General features: G+C 38.3%; 1 protein-coding gene across 5 annotated transcripts in view; it reads right to left on the bottom strand.

The window, feature by feature from the left end:
* Window positions 1–10412: 10412 nt before the first annotated feature.
* Khdrbs2 (KH RNA binding domain containing, signal transduction associated 2) overlaps window positions 10413–20385 on the bottom strand; it is a 502543-nt gene continuing 492570 nt past the window's right edge. For 4 of the 5 annotated variants that reach the window (XM_045156384.1, XR_006638521.1, XR_006638520.1 and 1 more), the window contains one exon: window positions 10413–11369. The gene's annotated coding sequence lies outside the window, so the exon portion shown is untranslated. The remainder of the gene's footprint in view (window positions 11370–20385) is intronic. The other variant, XM_045156386.1, reaches the window with a different exon arrangement.

Here is a 20385-nt window from a genome sequence, read left to right as displayed (position 1 = left end):
ACCCTATGGCAGTCATGCCAGTATACCACTCTCATTTACACATGCAAGGAAACATGTTACAAAAATTGCTGGCAAATAGTCTTCAATTGAGATTTGCTTGCAATCTTCCATAGAGTTCTTGTGAAGTCCAGACTCTTCCTTGGACTGTCCTTAGCCCAAAATTGAACATAGAGATCCTAGAGCCAGGCAATTTCTCACAGACACAATAGTCTACAGATGGTCAAACTGCCTTATGACTGTTTTGCACCTCTGTGCAAGCTTCCTTCCTTCTTTTGATCCTTTTAGAAGTATCAGACCAGTATTGGAAATGGAAAACTTTTCCTGTGTCTCCTCTTTTCATTCTTCCAATAAATTATTTGCATATGTAACTCTGTTTTGAAATCTGCTACTTACAGCATTCAAACTGGCACATAAAATAATTCCTATGAAAGTTTTCATCATGTAATTAAAAGTTATCAAAATTATTTAACCCAGGCCCAGAAAGCCAAACATCACATGTTCTCTCTCGTATGTGGATCCTAGCTACAAATGACTGGACTTCTGTGTGAGTAGGAAGAAAACTTAGTAGCATAGGCCAGCAAGCTCCAAAGGAGATATAAAGGGAACAGAAAGGGAGGGAGGGGGGCGACTTAATAGGATGTTATTGTATATATGTAAGTAGAAGAACAGATTAATGGGGGTAAAAAGGCCTAAGTGAAGTCAGGGGAAGAGATTGAGTAAAGGAAATGGTGGAAGGAGGGCTAACCAAAATCTAAGAGGATATACATAAATCATATGGAAACCTACTGTTTTAGACAATGGAACACACTCAGGAGCCATAGATTATTACTATAAAATTTTCAGTGCCAAGGATGGGCTACCATCCTGTGAGTTGTTGGCAAAGGAGGTCCCTGATGCACCCAAAACATTACAAGCCACTGCTGAGGCCCTTGGTTTCCCAACAGGAATAGATGGCAAGACCCTATTGCTGAAGATTCCACATACTTGGGCTGCAAGACCACTGAGAAATCCTGCTGGAGTTGAGCTGAAAACCTCCTTCATGTAGACCAGCTTACAGAAAGCTGGAAAAAGCCATTCTGCATGCAGTTTAGTGGGAGAGAGAAATCACCAGTAGACACGGCAAGCCTTATATTTGGCCAGCCAGGCCAAATGAGCCAACAGGTGTAATAGTGGCACATCAGTTATGGGGGAAGCCAACCTCCCTTTAATTTGACTGGAGGCCTGCTCCATGGGAGGGAATACATCTCTGATATTTAAAACATACAACAAGGGTAGTCATGAGTCCTAGGGGTGTCATGTCTGCTGGGGTCTGGCTAAATGTATATACTATGCTCATCTAACTGCCCAGTAAGTACTTCTGTTAATGTTCATACCCATATATTAATGCTACTCTCAATTTTGGTTGGAGAACCTTCTCTTTTCAGATGGCAGTGGCCTTGAAATGACTCAGAAGGCACCATGGTGCTGAGAAGTGACAGGAGTTCTCAGCACTGAAATATCTGTGTCACACCTTCCAAGGCTCAGGGTCCATTGTGAAAGAGGTGGTGGAAAGAAGGTAAGAGCCAAAGGAAGGGTAGGACTCTTTACAATGTGCTCTTCCAGACACAAAATGGCCTGGATATCCATGAACTCACAGTGCCTGACACTACCTACACAAGAGCATCATAATAAGAAGAAAAGATCATGACATCAAAATAAAAGAGAGACTGATCAAGAGAGGGAGGGGATATGATGGAGAGTGGAGTTTCAAAGAGGAAAGTGGGGGGAGGGAGGGAATTACCATGGGATGTTGTTTACAATCATGGAAGTTGTCAATAAAAAAATTAAAACTAACTAAATAAAACTATGTGCTACCAAAAATAAATAAATTATTAAAAATTATATATTTCTTCAGACAACTTCTCATGCTTCTTAACCACAGATCTAGGAATATTTCTCATGGTCATATATATAATTATTGTGGGATATAATTATCCATTACTAAGTAAATATATTCATTAAATAGAAATATTAATCATTTTTATAGAACTGTAGAGAAAAAAAATTAAAATATAATGTATTACATTTCACAATACAATCCATCCCACTCTGGTTAAGAAGAAAATGCTTGTTTTTAATGTGAATAAAGTAATTTTCAAAGGCAAAAGTATATAGGGATTTTTATAAGCACAAGAGTAGGTTGATTGGTCTTATATTGCTTCTTACTTGACAGTTGTAATAATGTGTGAACAATAAGTCAAAATGGGCTAGCATTTGCATTTTTCTGACAAGGGGGAAGGCTTCTCAACTCTTTTATGCCAATTTTGGTTTTACATATTTTTAAGTCAGATTTTTTTGTGTGCATTGTATTGTTTTTTCTTCCTGTAAAGCTTTTATACTTCAGATATCTGATTAAAAAATGCATGGGCTGGAGATATGGTTTAGAGGCTAATGCTCATGCCAACAAAGCCTAAGGACCCATGTTCAATTCCTCAGCACCCATGTAAGCTAGATGCACGTGGTGGCACATGTGTCTGGAGTTCATTTGTGCTGGGTAGAGGTTCTGGCATGACCTTTTTTTTTTTCTCTCTCTCTCTCTCTTCCTCTTCTCTCTCAAATAAATAAATAAATAAATCTTAGGAAAGGAAATAAATAAATTTAGAAAAGGCGAAAACAATGCAAAAGGAGTTTTTATTCATAATATTTGTGTCTGGCCGTGTTTCTTTCAAAAATTTTTGTGCCTATCTTGGTAGCTTTGCTCATTGTATCCCCCCTTGTCAATGGATAGCCCTTATTGAGTACTTATGGTCATGAAGCATGTCACCAGACTGTCACTTTGTGGTCAAAGTCATTTCCTTTGTTCTCATTTCTGTCTCTTCACCATTTTTTGGAATTTCAACTGTCAGATGGAATTTCTAAAACCCTTGTTACCTCAAATTCATTCTGTTGAGTCATTAACAGTTTGCCTAGCCTTAGTCATTTGTACTTGGCAGGAAATCTCAGATGTCTCTAATGATGAAAGAATATCTTTGTTCAAGTGGATCACACCAGAGTTTATGCCAATAAGATGACTCAGAGGCTCTAAATGAAATGGTTTATGCCTCTGAGACAGGGGTGATCATGCGAGGAAGACCATTCATTGTGAAGAGTGAGTTTAGGTTTGGAGTCACATAGTATTAGCTTATGAAAGGGGCTGGATTTGAGGCCGGTTTTGTGACTACTGCCTCAAACAGTCATATTTATGAAATGAAGTCACAATAAACTCAGTAATGAAGTTCGGTTGGTCCAGGGTTTTGGTTGGTGATACATACTGATATGCCAAGAGGTGATAAATCTAAGAGCATGTAGAAGCCACAGGTTTGGCATCATTCTACATCTTGCCCTGTGCGTTTCTTACTCTGGATGGTTTTGGTTTATATCTTTCATCACAAAACTCAAGTACAATGTTTTTCTGAATTGTCATAATAAAAACTCTTAAAAATTGAGCACATAGTAGAAACCTCACAATTTGTAGCCAATTTTCCCTTTGTGTGGGCCGCTTGAGCCAGGATTGGAACTGATTGCTTATCCTTTTTGAAATAATATTTATTTATTTATTTGAGAGAGAAAAAGAAGCAAATAGAGAGAGAAAGAGATGGGGGAAGTTGTTGGGAGCTATGAACCAAACCTCAGCCATGTTATCAGAGACTGCCATATAGCAAGTTAAAGTTTCTACTTCCTCACCTAATACTCAGCTACCACAAACAAAGACTGTCATATAGCAAGCTAAGTTTCTACTTCCTCACCTAATATTCAACTACCAGAAACAATGGGATCGTACACCTGGCCAAACATTCCCCCATCCTGCCGGTAGCTGATGAAGAAACAAAGGCATTGCGGTTTAACCAGTAACTCTGTGATCTTTGCCCTAACTATGTCCCCTTCCCCCTACAACTCCTTGCCCTGACCACGTCCCCTTCTCCCTACAACTCCTTGCCCTGACCATGTCCCCTTCCCCCTAAAACTCTATATAAACCTACATGTAAGAATAAACTCTCGAGGCCGTGACAAATGCCTAGCATGGTCTCCTTCTTGTGTCTGTTTGTCTTTCACCCAGATTAACTTCTCCTTGAGTCTGTGTTCAACTCCCCGCTGGGGCAGGAGGAGAATGAGTACACCAGGACCTCCAGCCACTGCAAATGAACTCCAGACACATGTACCACCTTGTGCATCTGGCTTACATGGGTTCTGGGGAAATGAGCCTGTGTTCTTAGGCTTTGTAGCCAACCACCATAACCACTGAGATATCCTTTGATCCTAAAGTATGTTTATATGTATAAATATATTTTTTTTCTTGAAACCAGCCATGTTACCTGCTGGACTTTTATGGTTATTTCTCCACATTTTCAGCCAATCAGTCCAATTTCTTCTTTTGTTAACTCTCCCAGGTAACTCCTTTTGTTAAAGTCCACTGTCACATGGATAAGTCTTCTTTCCTGGAATGTCTCAACACTGTTTAAATTGACTTCAAATAATTGATTACATATTTCCTACTCAAACTTCTCTCTCTTTCCCTCCCAGTAAGCTCAAATATTCTTTCAGAGATGTCTGCTTTAAGGTATACTGAAACATCTCCCAGGCAACAGATTATCTCATATTTGTTAGTTAAAGTCTTCTTTATGTTCAAACTCTGTCTCCAAGGAAGCCCACAAACTTGCCCCACCCCCTCACTTATGTAACATTTGCTCCATACTTATCATCTTATTTATTATTTTTATTCTTCCACTGAAGACACAATGGTTGGTTTTAGGAACTATGTATGTTATAAATTTTGTCTTCTGTGGTTTTGTTTTTTGAATGGCCCATTTTTCAGGGATTTCTCTCATCTGTAAATTCTTATAGCACATACTATGTTCACATTATCTGCATTCACTAGTTCTCATCTGGTTGCTAATCTAAACCATCCAAAATTTTGTTCACTTTTTTAGTATTCCATAATACTTTTTGAAAACTATCCCATGAGTTTTGGAATACAAGTAAATGTAACATTTTTTTTTTCTGAATTTAAGGATTTGCATATATGAAAAGTATATAAATTTTTAAGTTTTGCTATAACCTTTCCTTTATTCTATCCAGAGTTATAAAACAACCAAGGCAGAAAAATAATGTTGTTAACTAATTCTGAAGGGGTTCTAATCAATTCAATAATTTAACTATCCTTGAAATGTTAGGGATAATATTGTCCCTGTTGTCACACTGTAGGTACAATTATGGGGAAACTAATACTAATATGTATTTCAATTTGGTTTGTGTGATTTTTTTTTTCACTTATTTGTGGTAATCCACTTTTCCTCTCTTGACTCTGTACAGAAAACAAAGTTGCTCGTTTCTAGCCATAGATGCATGTGCAAGAATGAAAGGGTGGCTCTTTTATCAATAGGGAAGGAGCATTGTTCCACACATCACTTAACAGCACAACATTTTGAAATAGAAATAGGATCTTTGAAAGAGGGTCTTCTACAACTGCTTTTCTGTACTTATACTACTCACATATGATCAACTAGATACTGCATGTTTATACCTTTCATTTTATGGTAACGTTAAGAATAAGGCCATATGATTCAGCCTTCATGTAAAAGATACATGCTTAGAAAGAAATATCCTTTGTTTTGTGTAATACCACATTTAAAGAATATATATTTTAGGGCTGGAGAGATAACAGTGGTTAAGGCACTTGCTTGCAAAGCTTAAGTATCCAGGTTTGATTGCGCAGTACCCTCAAAGCCAGGTGTACATGGTGGTGCATGTATCTGTAGTTCATTGGCAGTAGTGGAGACCTTGGTGCACCCATTATCTCTTTATCTGCCTCTTTCTCAATCTCAACTAATAAAATTTCCAAACATATTTTTAATATATTTTATTTCTTTGTTTGAGAGAGAAAAAGAGGGGGAGTGAAAATGGGCACTCCAGGCACTCCAGGGCCTCTAGCTACTGCAAACGAACTCCAGATTCATGCACCCACTTGTGCAACTGGCTTACGTGGGTCCTGGAGAATCAAACCTGAGTCCTTTGGCTTTGCCAGCAAATGTCTTAACCACTAGCCCATCTCTCCAGCCCCCAACATGTTTTTATTTATTCACAAGTAGAGAGAGATAGAAAAGAGACACAGAGAATTAGCATGCCAGGGCCTCCAGCCACTAGAAATAAATTCCATACACATGTGTCATTTTATGCATATTGCTTTACGTGGGTACTGGCAAATCAAACCCAAGTCATTAGACTTTGCAGGCAAGCATCTTGACCATTGAACCATCTCTCCAGCCCAATGCTATATATTTTTGTTAAATATAAAATCCTGGACATGGCTGCAGGAAATTTACTAACAAGACCTTTGGTGAATATGTTTTGGGAAATTACATATGTGTTTGTTTTAAACAAGTTTGTATGCCTAGTGTATAAGAACACTAAAAAACTAGAATGGTATAAAGTGAATTTTAAAGTGTCAAGCATCTAATCTGTGAATAAAGATAAATGTGCTTGAAAATAAAGATGAAGTTCACCATAAAAATTTACTTCTCTGAAAGGCCTTGTGTGATGAATTCCAGATTTCTTATGAGTTTACATTATTTTTACTTACTGTCAATGAAAATACATTTCTGCAGATCTTGCTTTGTCAAATATAATCTTGTAGTTGTTTTATATTCCTATATCTGAGTTAGTGGTTTCTCTCAAATAGTACTTTCAATCATTTACAGCTTTATGGGTCAATACACATTTTAAAATGCTCAGTAGAAAAATTTTAAATTAACTTCTATCCATTCCCAGGGCAGTAAAGCTATGTAGTGATGATATAATACTCTACTCTGTAAAATGGCATGGTGGTCCAATGACCCTTTACGTTTTAATTCTGACTCTGGCATTAGCAGTGTACTATAGTGAGTTGACAAGAAAAGTAGTAGAAACATAGACATGCACATAATTTCAACATTGTTTATTTAAAATAGCTATGGATGTATAAGATCTAGTAACTAAAGACTATAGTTCAACCAAAGTTAACTTTAGTTTATACTGATAAGCAATTTATTTGGACATAGAAAATCCCTTACTTGTATGTATGAACGTCCTGTCACTTGATCATAGTGCTGCCATATTAGCGTCTTGTGCCCATGCTTCCCCACTCCCATCCAATGAAAACCCTCCTCTTTCAAGAAAGTGCTTCACCTCTTTTGTTGTTTCTTTCTTTCTGCATCTCCTCCATATGTACCGCCATCTCCGACAGAGAAGGTTCTCTGGCATGCAGTGAAAAGAGTGCTCATCTCCATTCTGCCACCTCTTCTGCCATGTTCTCTGAGCCCTGGCCAGTGTGATAGAGATAACCTACCCCATGCTAAGCCCTGGGCTTTCTCTTTTTTTTGTCATTCTAATTAGTCTTGGGTCTCCCAACTATTCACCACCATCTGTAAAAGGAAGGCTTTCTGACAAAAAAGAAAACAGCATTAATCAAAGTTCATAAACATATACATTTTGTAGGCTTTTGGATGGGTACAATGTCTCCATTCAGCCAAAGAAGAGTGGAAGCTTCACTCTCAGGTGTATGAACTTCTGAGCCATAGGGCATGACTCAGGTCCTCGTACCAGACTTGAATCTACCCACACTGAGTCAGTCTTATATCCAATCTGAGAGCAGTAGATTCCTTTAAAACTATATGCCACTATTGTACCCATGGGCACATCTTGCCTAGTTATTTGATTTGTAGCTTGCAGGATACACTGCTTGTTCAGACTATTAATTTCTTTCATCCTGTAGCAGCTTGCACAGTGTTCCCCAGCCTTATGTCAGCCAGCAGGAATATGGCTTTCATCTCAGTTTCAGCTTAAATTACAAATATTCTGTGACTGACCATGGTGTCTTTAGCACTGGGGTCTTACCATGTAGTTAAGAGGTGGGCAACCAATTGGCAATGCATTGTTCAGAGGGTCTCATAGGCCTCCCTGATCCACATCTCACAGTGTGTGTGTGTGTGTGTGTGTGTGTGTGTGTTTGTGTATTTGGGGGAAACAGGCAAGCACAGTGATTTACATGCAACAACCTATGACTTAAAAAATTAAGCTTTCTGAGCCGGGTGTGTTGGTGCACACCTTTAATCCCAGCACTTGCGGGGGCAGAGTTAGGTGGATCGCCATGAGTTTGAGGCCACCCTGAGATTACATAGTGAATTCCAGGGGCTAGGGTGAGACCGTACCTTGAAAAACAAAAATAATAATAAATAACTAAATAAATAAAATAAAATAAAGATTTCTGCACCCAAAAGTACAAGAGTACTTCTATCCAAGCACATGTGCTCTCTCTTATTTATTAAAAGAATTACATCTTTTAATTAGCTAGCAAAGGAGCAAGTTTCTGTGTTTTGTGTAGCCCTTCCCCTTCACTTCCTTCCCTTTCCCCAGTTTCCTTTAGACCTTTCCATCCTCAGTATACCGTCCCAAGACTTGTCTGTCTACTATCCTATCCCCTAATTCCTCCCACTTCTCCTCTATCTCTCTAAGCTTCATTATAGCTTTCTGACCACAACTACTGATAATTTATGCAATTTACAAACAAATACAACTGTTCCAAGATAGGAATCCCACATGAAGGAGAGCATGTGGCATTTATCATTATAAGTCTGTATTACCTCACTTAAAGTTTTTTCAGCTCCACCCATCTTCTTAGTAATTTCATAATTTAATTTTTGCAGCTATATAAAACTTCATTGTATATATTACATCTTTATCACCCATTCATCAGTTTATGGGTATCTTGACTTATTTCATTTCCTAGCTATTGTGAGTAGAGCAAAAAGAAACATAGCTGAGCAAGTATATCTACAGTAAAATGTAGAGTCTTTGGGTATATGCTCTGGGTATGTATAGCTGGGTCATACAATAGATCTAATTTTCAGTTTTTAGGAAACTTCCATACTGATTTCCATAATGGCTGTATCAGTCAATAGTCCCACCAACAGTGAATGTTTCCTTTCTGAAACTCTTCAGATGCATATTTAGATTTTGAAAGACACTAAGGTAGATTTAAACAGGGCTGGAGAGATGGCACAAAAGTTAAAGGTGTTTGCTTGCAAAGCCTGACAACCAGTTTGATTCCCCAGTACTCATGTAACACAAAGTGATGCATGTATCTTGAGTTTGCAGTAACAGGAGGCTCTTGGGTTCTCTCTCTCCATCCTTGTGATTACAAATTTAAAAAAAAAATTAAAAATGGGGCTGGAGAGATGGCATAGCAATTAAGCACTTGCATGTGAAGCCCAAGGACCTCTGTTCAAGGCTCGATTCCCCAGGACCCACATTAGCCAGATGCACAAGGGGGTGCACGCATCTGGAGTTTGTTTGTAGTGGCTGGATGCCCTGGCGTGCCCATTCTCTCTATATATCTACCTTTCTCTCTCTTTCTGTTGCTCTCAAATAAATTAATAAAAATAAACAAAAATTTTAAAAAAATAAAAATGAGTTGAAAACAGGGAAGTTAAAATTGGACTCATAGATGAATGAGTGAATGATGCCCATGCATTCCTTTGTTGACTAATTTAACAAGATGATAGGAATGACTATGTAAAAGGATTGGCAACCTAATTTGAGTGTGGCCAATAGAAATGTCTGAAAAAATACACCTAAATCCTCATGCTGAGTGATCTTTAGAAGGAAATGTGATAGCCATATAGAACAGTTCAAATTCAGCCAACTCAGAGTAACTTAGGATAGGAGACCCTGTCTCGAAAAATCAAAAAAAAAAAAAAAAGAAAGAAAAAAGGAATCATGGAATAATGAGTATGAACACATTGAGCACTTATACTCTAGCAATGGTGCTAAGGAATTCATTTGGACAAAAATAATTCTTGAATTAGAATGCATACATATTGTATTTTATCAGTTAATTGAGAAGTATAATGGAATGACACCAGTTTATCTAACAAATAGTGGCATAACAATCAGTTATGAAAATTAATTTAGAATTCAAAAAGGAAAGATTCATATACAATGAAAGCCTTACAAGGAATTGGCTGTGAATGGCATATTCTTAAATATATGAACATTTTACCCGTGTTTAAATGTAGCTTGTTAACACCTATGCTGTATGTTCAGTCCCTTGGAAGGTGGTCAGTTTTGCTCTTACTGTTGGTAGAAACTACTTTCTTTCTTTTCTTCTTTTTTGTTTTTTGGCAAGCTCAACAGACTCGCTATGTTTTTATGCAAGAGAGAGAGAGCAAGAGCAAATGAGAGACAGACAGAGAGAAAGAGAGAGAGAGAGAGGGAGGGAGAGAGAATTGGTGCACCAGGGTCTCCAGCCACTGCAATTGAACTCCAGATGCAAGTGCCACCTTGTGTGACCTTGTGTGCTTGAGTCACCTTGTGTGTCTGGCTTATGTGGGACCTAGAGAGTTGAACATCAGTCCATAGGCTGCACAGGCAGGCACCTTAACCACTAAGCCATTTCTCCAGCACAAAATGACTTTCTTAAAGGACATTTACTCATTTTTTTTCAAGGATTGATCACCTCAAATTCATTCTGTCACAGAAAATTAACAAAGCAGATATCCTGTGGAGCTCAGGTCATGGTAACCATCTTCACACAGGAAGGACAGTGTGAAATTACCTAAGTATAAATGAAAACCAATATCACCTTCCTTAAGTATTTTAATTTATCTCTCAGTTCTCTTTTAGAAAGTATGCATAATTTGAGTTTAACAAAAAGCCTACTTCTGACAAAATAAATTACCCTTTGATATCCAGTACAGCAACCTAAACAGAACTCCACAAACACTTAATATATTCAGAATTTGACAAAGTGTGACCTATTTACTGAGGCAGAGAATACACCACTGAGTTTTCAGTGTTTGTCTTTTTTCCTGTTTTTGTTTCAAATTCAGAAACAGATAAATCATACTTATCAACTAAGAGAAGTACCGCTCCTAGACTTACTGGTAGAAAAGTAGGAAGATAAACAAGGGGAGGAAAATTACTAAAATAGTGACTCAGGAAAGTCTTCACGAGATATAAAAAACTGGTAATCTTTGAAGGATTTCCTAGGAACGTCATACTTGTAGATCTCCTTTTTTTATATATATACAGAGGAACATTGACAGAAGCCACATGTTCACATTTTCATCCTTTGCAAGAAACTTCTGGAACACTGTGAAGAAGGGGGAATAACCCCTCTCCACCTACCAAAACCACCCCAGGTGCATCTCTGCAGGCTTTGCCTAAGTCCTCCAGGCAGTGCAGCACTGTTCTCAAGATAGGCTGGAGGGATGCCAGAGGAGACAGAGCCAAGGTGAGGGAAGGGCAAGCCACAGAGATCTGTATGGTTGTCTGCTGAAACTGCTCATCCAAAGCCAGGCTCAAGCCTAAAGAGGCCTCTGCAAAGAAGAGAGAGAAAGCATTCTTTTAGGTTATACAACAGAAAAAGTGAAAACCTTGTGCTAGGTGTCTCAGACGTTAGGTTTGGAGGTCTTTGAAGGATAGAACCGACCTCTTGTTTCTCTGGGGACACTGACCAGGAAATCATCCAAACTGCTCCTCCAGAGGATGGAAGTATCAAAGGTAATTTGAATTTTTCCTCTGACCCTGGGTGGGGACATGATATTCTAAGCAACACAGAAGCAAAGATTATGGTCCCCTCCCAAAGAGTTGAAATGAACCACCTCTTACCTATGAACATGCTAAAATGGTGGCAGGGATTACTGACCCCTCAATGTTATGAGAGTCTTAAACCTGCAGAAAACTATTTTTTCTCTCTCCAGTTGCTCACAGCTTCTTACTGCTAGTTTGCCTGCTTCTCTGAGTTCTGACTAAGGAAAAAACAAAACAAAACAAAAATGCTTGACCTGGAGGACTCAGGAACCAGATGGACGCCATGACAGGATTCAGAGTCCTGGTAGGCCTAAATTTCTGTTTCCCAGCAAGGTAAAAGTTATTATTTTCTGGTAAGAGTGGGTTTAACAGTTACTGGAAACTGCTTATGGCATACATTCCTGTAGTCATAGATAAGCTTAATTCCCCTAGCCCCTGCCCACCAACTTTGCCACCAATATACTTGTCCAATCAGAAGAGTACAAGTGCAGTCAGTGTTTAAATCAGCCAATCATGAACCCATCCCCTTCTTCTTTGTTCAAATCCGTATAAAAACCCTATCCTGCTACTGGAGGCTTTTGTACGGATCCACTGAGTTGGTGAAGTCGAGTACAAGCTTAAGCCCAAAATAAAGCTCCTTGCCCTTACATATGTGTTTGGTTCTCCTTGATGGTCACTGGGGGTGCCGAGAACTGGGCATAACAGACCTTTTCAGTTATTCATTCTTTTCTTCCTTCTTTATTTTCTTTCTTTATTTTTATCAGTTAGCTTTGTACTCAGTGAATACAGTCAAGTTGGTACCATTGTTAGGCTCCTCCATGTCCAACCCTCTCCTTGTTGAGGTATATGGGTCATGCATTGTGGAGTTAGCCCACAGTTATGGGTAGGAGAAATGTGTCTGAGTAGCATGACCCAACGCAGAAAGAATGTCTTTTCTTCCTTTTCTTTGGATGCCTTCTGAAATCCTAAACCCATTTACCCCGACGCTTGGGGCTTTTCCACCTAGTTTTCAATACAGTTTTTTGTCACATTCATGCCTTGTGTTCTGCGCGCTCTGTTTCTCATGGCCACTAGGGTAAGAACTTGAGAGTGGAGACTGCAGCAGCGATGCTGGCAAGGACGGGAACAGAGTGCAGAAGGGGAGGTGGAAGCAAGGCCCGCACGGAATAAAGCCGCGGGGCTGGAGCCCACTGAAGGGGGTGCAGTCGGGTCACTGTGCGCTTCTCCTCACAGGAAAGTTTGAAGTACTGTATGTACACAGCAAGTTTATGAAAAGGCAGAATCTTGTTCAACTTTTTTTTTTTTTTTAAGTTCATTATAGGCACACAGGAAACGTCATTGTTTGGGGGATAAGGTGTGTATGTGTCACTACCAGAATGGCTTGAGCTGAATTGATCCCTGATTGTTTTCACACTCCTGACATTGACACAAAGGGTGCCTTGGCAAATTGCCTTTGGCGTGGAAAACTCAAAATTAATTGTTAGTCCCTTCTCCTCCACCATGAACATAAATGTTAATCCCTTAAAATGAAACCTGTTGTGACATGAGCCAGTAAAATTGGTTTCGCCAGTGTGTCAAATGACAGGAGCTTCGTAGCGTCATTACTGAGATGATATTCCTCCCACGAGTGGAGCCCTTGACCCTGCTCTGACTCGATCTTCAGACTGATAACCTTACTAATTTCCTTTTCATTTCCTGAAAGCCAGGGTCAGCTTGTGAAAAGTTGTTAAACAGGGCTGGAGATATGGCTTAGCGGTTGAGTGCTTGCCTATGAAGCCTAAGGACCCTGGTTCGAGGCTCGGTTCCCCAGGTCCCACATTAGCCAGATGCACAAGGGGGCGCACGCGTGTGGAGTTCGTTTGCAGAGGCTGGAAGCCCTGGCGCGCCCATTCTCTCTCTCTCCCTCTACCTGTCTTTCTCTCTGTGTCTGTCGCTCTCAAATAAATAAATAAAAAATTAAAAAAAAAAAGTTGTTAAACAATGTGCTTAGTGTGAAATGTCACCCCTCACTACTTTTTCCCTGGTCAGTATCCCATGAAGACTAGGGTTCTATAGTGGGTTTCTGATTTGGGTAGTCCATGCATGGAGAGAGTCTGAAAGTTCTTGTGTGCTGTGAATGACTATCTGCCATGTCCAGCCTGAGATACTGTGCTGGTTAAGTTTGTGTCAACTTGATCTGTTTAGGAATCCACAGACATTCCTCATAAGTGAGTCTCTGAGGTTGCTTCCAGGAAGGATTAGCTAAAGAGGAAACCTTCCCCATGGTGAGCCTTCCCCCAGAGTGGGCGGCCCCTCTGGAGCAGAGCCTTTATCAAAAGAAGCTCTGGGAAGAAAGGTCTTCTCCTCCCCTCCCACCTGGCTGCTGGTGCTGCTTGCTGCTTTCCAGTGTGGACCGAAGACCAGCGTGGACTGAAGAGCAGCATCTCTCCAGGACATCTGCAGGCCTTAGGGACTGAGCAACTACCAGGTTCCTTGACTCTCAGGCCTGTAATCTGCTGTTGTTTGACTGTCATTAAATAATCCAATAAATTCCCTTTTAATACAATTCATTCTATCCGTTCTGTTCCTCTAGAGAACCCTGACTAATACAGATACCATGATGGCTTATAAAAATATCTGTAGTAAAATGGGATCCAGTTTGGCTTTCTTTTTTAAGAAAGTTCTAAAATTTTGGTGAGAATTTAAATAAATACCAGAGAAAAAATTAACAATATTACTGACACATCTCCTTCTGACTTATGCATTTTCCAAAGTGTTCCTGTGTATGGGGGCACGTTTTACAAGAATGAAGGAAAAAAACACTATATAGGACTTCACATTTCTTTATAAAAGAGTACACATTATAACAATGTGATAATATATTTTTTAAAGGGTCTAAAGGGCTGGAAAGATGGCTTAATGGTTAAGGCACTTGCCTATAAAGCATAAGGACCCAGGTTTGATTCCCCAGTACCCATGTAAGCACAGGATGGATGGTGCATGTGTTTGGAGTTCAGTCACAGTGGCTAGAGGCCCTAGAGCATCCATTTTCTCTCTCCCTCACTAATAAATGAATAAAATATGTTTTTAAAAAAGGTACAAAGCATTTTATAGCCAGAACAAATAAAAAAATGACATGATAAAAAGGCATAAACTGAGAAACATTATACAATGTGTACGTGTCAAAATATTATGTTACCATATTAATATATAAAATTCATATTATTTAAAAATAATTCAGTTTAAATAAAAACTTAAAGTTAAATAATACTTGAAAAATATTGCCGCCTCACTTCATGTTTTGATAAAGGGTTGTTGTGTTTTAGTGAAAAACAAACAAAAAGTACACTCTTGGATTTCACATACTTACAATGCAGTAATATGTTCACTGAATATATTGAAATATTCCAAAAGTCCTGCCAAGGAGTTATTCAAGAAAAACTCATTTATGACAAACACCAGTAATACAATTTGCATTACAAATACAACTTTTATAGATACAAGAAAGCATGTCATTTTAATTTTTATAATGAACACTATTTTAAAAATAGTGGCTCAGTTGGTTGAGTGCTTGCCTAGAGGGTACAAATCTGGAGTTTGAGTTGAATCACTGACATTGCATAAACCACTGTACACTGTTGCATGCCTATAATCCCCAGCTCTTGTGAGGTGGAGGCAGGAAGATTAAGAGATCCTCATTATGTTGGTTTGAATTAGAAATCCACCCAAAACTCACGTGTTCTGAATACTTGGTTCCTGGCTGATGGTAATTTGGGAGGTGAAGCCTTACTACAGGAGATGTGTTTTTGGGACAGACTTTGGAGTGTTGTAGCCAGCTTCCCCTTGTCATAAGTTGGGTCACTCTCCTGCTGTTGTTACCCACCTGATCCTGGCAAGGAAGTGATGTCCAGTCTCTTCTCCACCATCTTTCCCCTGCAGTCATGGAACTTCCCCTCAAGACATAGCCAGATGATGAAACTTTCCTCCCATCAGTTGCTTTTGTTTGAGTGCTTTACGCCAGCAACAAGAAGGTAACTACAACACTCCTCTACATAGCCAGTCTGAGCCCAGCCTGGGCACATGATACCCTATTTCCAAAAAAAAAAGTGCAAAACAATAAACTAATAAACATAAAAAAAAATCCAAGTTGTGAAAATTATGTTGATAATTCAGGAAAATTGATGATTTCATTATTTATTTATAGTTTTAGATCTTTTATACTGATCCAAGCTTTAAATGAAAGTCAGAGTTGAGATAACAGTTGCAATGTGTTTATTTTTCTTTTTTTTAACTTCAATATAAATATAAAGTTATATAGGAGGATTGAAAAAGGCTTGGAAATGAAGTTCCATTATTCATTGATAATTGCTACCAATGGATGGATGGAAGTTATCAAATTTGGATATAATTGTTTATGTCTGCAATAGCACAGATAAAAGTTCAAAAAAGGAAAGAAAAAGGAAGAAGAAGAAGAAGAAATTGGAAATAGCTTTTGGGACCCTTGAAAGACAATTTCAGTCCAAAGAAAGGAAGAAATGATCAATAATAGAAGCCATTTGGTTTCATTCATTTCTTTAATGAGCCCACTTACCGTCACTAAAGCATTCTTGAGGGGCTAGGATAGATTTCAGTTCCCTAGAGACGGACAGAAATGGAGCCTTGATAGTCAGGAGGGGTTTGCAGTGTGTCCTCCCTTCCTGCCCTCATCTTCACAACTGACACTGTTCGACTCAGGCGTATTGCCGCTTTGGTGCAGGCTGACAAGCAGTTATCTGCAAGCCTCAGCTAGACTCTCCTCATGGTTCTTGATGTAATTGCTTTGGAAAAACGTGTATCAACTTAAAATATGTAACGTATGGTAAGCATAAGCATTAAGGCTCAAAAGGGGGCTCTGAGCTGATTTAACCATTTTATTAGCACTCAATAGGATCGTTTCCATTTCTATAGTCATGGTCCTAGTTCAAGTATTAATTTGTAGCTAATAAAGTGTTATTAATACTGCAGATACTTAAAATGCTTTTGTTAAATTAACATCTTGATTATTACAACAGCCTTTTCTCTCATTTCTTCATGTTTCCTTTAATCATTTTAGATCTAAGTGCTAGAAAAAAAAATCTTGATTTTTGCCTCTATATCAACCTCATTGTTTATGGAACTAATTTTCTTATGTAACAAAATCAGAAACTTATACCTAAAGTTAAATTTTTCTTCAGCAGTTTTCTTAGGTTCTCATTTTTGCAAGTTGCTCTTTTGTTACATCACTGCAATTGTATTTTCAGCAATTGCTGGTATATTTTTTTGTATCTATCAAATAGTCATAATATCAAAAATGTGATTTTTTGAATTTCTATAATCAATATAGTAGTTCATTGGTGAACACAGAACTGAATGTCTCTGTGATTTCAGAAAATGCTCCTGTCTTTGATATAAGTCAGAGTGACTTGGGCAAGAATGAAAGATGTGGGAGTGAAGGGAGTGCTGAGCCTCACTTTCATGGTTGCTTCTTAATCTACCTTCTCATCTATCTAGGAGAGGGTTTCATGCTCAAAAGGGTTAGTTCAAAGTGTTCATAGGAAGTGAAGCGTGTAGTTACTGGTCATGAGTAAATTTGCTAGTGAAGTGGGGGCTCTCAGAAGGTCTAGCACTATAGTTGCAAGTCACATAAATGTAGTCATGTCCTGTCTAGTATTATTTTTCTTTATTAGCTATCTAGTATTTTATATTACAAATAGGAAAAATGAAGATACTTTCAAGATGTTTTGGAGAGATATAAATACTTTCCAATGTCTTTTTTTGTGGTTTCAACCTCAAGGTGGACAATATTAATATTAGAAACCTTCATTAATCAGAGAAATAGCACTTATTTTTGGTGTGTGTGTGTGTGTGTGTGCACATGTGTGCATGCATGTATGGGCACGGGCATGCATGTACCATAGTATGTGCAGGTCAAAGCATTCCTTACCTTCCATTTTGTTTGAGATGGAGTCTTCTGTTTGCCGTTGCTCTGGAGATTCAAACTCCAGTCATCAGGCATACGCATCAAGCCCTTGGACCACTGAGCTACTCCCCATCCCCAAGTGAGCACTTTTTCTTCACAAGGCCTTGGAATTTAAATTGAATGTTTTTCTTCAGCAAGATTACTAAAAAGCCTAGATTCAAACTTTCTGTGTCACTGTTGAGTTTTTATTTGAAATAATATTTTGTGTCAAGATTCTAAAACATAAGCTATAACCTTTCCACTTGATGGAGTTCCTGGAAATTTGAGCAAATCTATCAATTGGCTTTACTAAGTGTCAATTCACCTATGAGTTGTCAATCTTAATAACAAGTTCATATCAGACGAGAAGTAATTTACAGAGTTGACATCTTTGCCTTTCTTTTCATTGATTTTACTGCTGGAAATTCATATCCTCTCCAGTATTCTGCAATTTTTGCCATTATGTTTTTAATTGGCTCACATACATTCTCCTCTGGATTAATCCTTCTGGACAGAAATGCCACTTTAACATTTCCAAAATGATATTTTATTCGTTTCATTTGCATATTAAATGTAAATCTCTACAAACTAAAAAAATACATTTTTTTATATTTAAAGATCTTAGTAATTTGATAGCTCTCTACTCAACCAGTTTTTTACTAACCATATCCCAAACATTGAATACTGTGAACATTGAATACTGTGAATTGTGTCAAGAACACAATTTATATTTATTCATTTGCCTTCCCAACTCTATTGGGATATGTTCTCTATTATATACACCTGAGTTTCCATGACTGTCCTTGATTTCCTCAAGTGAAAATTGTCTTTATTAGCAAAAACATGTAGAATTTCCATCTAATCTAATGTTTCAAAGGTGCAGATTCTGTGCTCAGTCCAGGGGACAGTTTGGGTTCCTACCATGCGAGAGATCTCTAGAGCTAAGAAGTGTCCATGGAAAATGTTAATAGTTTTAAGGTTTAGAAACGCTAACCTAATCCAAATGACTTATTATATTTTATTTATTTGTTTATTTGAGAAAGACCAAGAGAATATGAATATAGATATGCCAGGGCCTCCAGCAAATACCAGATGCATTCACCATCTTGTGCATTTGGCTTACATGGGTCCTGGGGAATCAAACCAGAGCCCTTTGTCTTTGTAGCAAATGCCTTAACTGCTAAGCCATATCTCCAGCCCCTTATGCACAAATTTATTGTCTTCAAAGCCTAGCACAAATTTTGGCATATATATTTTAAATGTATCTATTCTGGCAAAATACTTAAAATATAATTATGTAAATATCTTATTCATATACAATTAAAGAGTGCATGTGTAGGAAGAAAATCCCTACAAAGCTCTACCATGCCCAGTGTATATTTCTTTTTGAAAAATGTGATCACTCACTTGTTAGTTGAAGACTTTTCAAATAACTATAGTTACTATTCTGCTTAAAAGACCATTCAATATTCACTTAAATCTGACCCTACTTATCTTTTTAAAATTTTTTTTTGTTCATTTTTATTTATTTAGTTGAGAGTGACAGAGAAAGAGGCAGATAGAGAGAGAGCGAGAATGGGCACGCCAGGGCCTCCAGCCACTGCAAACGAACTCCTGATGCATGCACCCCCTTGTGCATCTGGCTAATGTGGGTCCTGAGGAATCGAGCCTTGAACCAGGTTCACAGGCAAATGTTTAACCACGGAGCCATCTCTCCATCCCCCTACTTATCTTGTAAGCAGAACTTTCACAAACTTTCTGAATTTATTGAATTATTTCACTTATAATAATTTGAAAATATCTCCCATTTCCCTTCCCTAAATGCAATGACTTCCCCTCCTCCCCAAATTACTTTCACCTTTTAATTCACACCTCTACCTCCAAACCTGTAACATTTAGCACTTAATGAGCTCATAGTGCCATCATGTCTCATTATGTATGAGTTTTTAACCTTTATTTTTCCTACAGATTTGAAGTTCTGCATGCAGGAACCATAATTTACAGACATCGTTTGAATCATATTGAGCACCTAGTTCAATGCACTGCACATGGAAATTATGCCATAATGGTTTGATTTTGCCTTAAAATATTCTAGTAAAAAGCATGAAAGATAATTAAGGTGTAAGGGATAATAAGAAGGTAGGCAACATTTGGCAAAATATTGATAACACTGAAGCATAGCATAGGTATATTTATTCATTAGACGATAACTAGTGTGGGTCCAAATACTGTGGATTATTTCAGTGACTTCAATGTTGGTCTTTTAGCATCCAATCTTGTCTCACTCCTACAGAGTAGGCTTCATATAATTGAGCACTTATTATGCTACTCAATATTCAAAGGCTTTCACAGGTTCATCAATGCCTAACACATGAGGTATATTCTTACAATTTTTATTTTTATTTATATTTATTTATTTGAGAATGAGAGAGAGAGAGAGAGAGAGAGAGAGAATGGGCATGCCACAGCCACCAGCCCACTGCAAATGAACTCCAGAACTCCAGATGTGTGCACCCCATTTTGCATCTGGCCCACATGGGTCCTGGGGAAATGAGCCTCGAACCAGGGTCTTCACAGGCTTCACAAACAAGCGCCTAACTGCTAAGTCACCTTTGTAGCCCGAGGTATACTCTTACTCAGCCTTCTAGATCTCACAAACCTGCACAGGGTCTATATTCTCATGAGAAGCCTTTTAACACTGGAACTTGTAAGCCAACCAAGTCAGTTACAATGCCCTGAATATAGCCCATACTTCGGGGTTTCTGTTCTTTGCTCAATACTGTCCTATTATTTAAATTATTTCTTTCCAAACATTTGTACTCAAAATGGCCTCCAATTCTTACTTT

This window comes from Jaculus jaculus, chromosome 8 (assembly GCF_020740685.1).
Source record: "Jaculus jaculus isolate mJacJac1 chromosome 8, mJacJac1.mat.Y.cur, whole genome shotgun sequence".
NCBI classification, from domain to species: Eukaryota; Metazoa; Chordata; class Mammalia; order Rodentia; family Dipodidae; genus Jaculus; species Jaculus jaculus.
The sequence above is the reverse complement of the archived record's forward strand: the minus strand, read 5'-3'. Positions and strand labels throughout refer to the sequence as shown.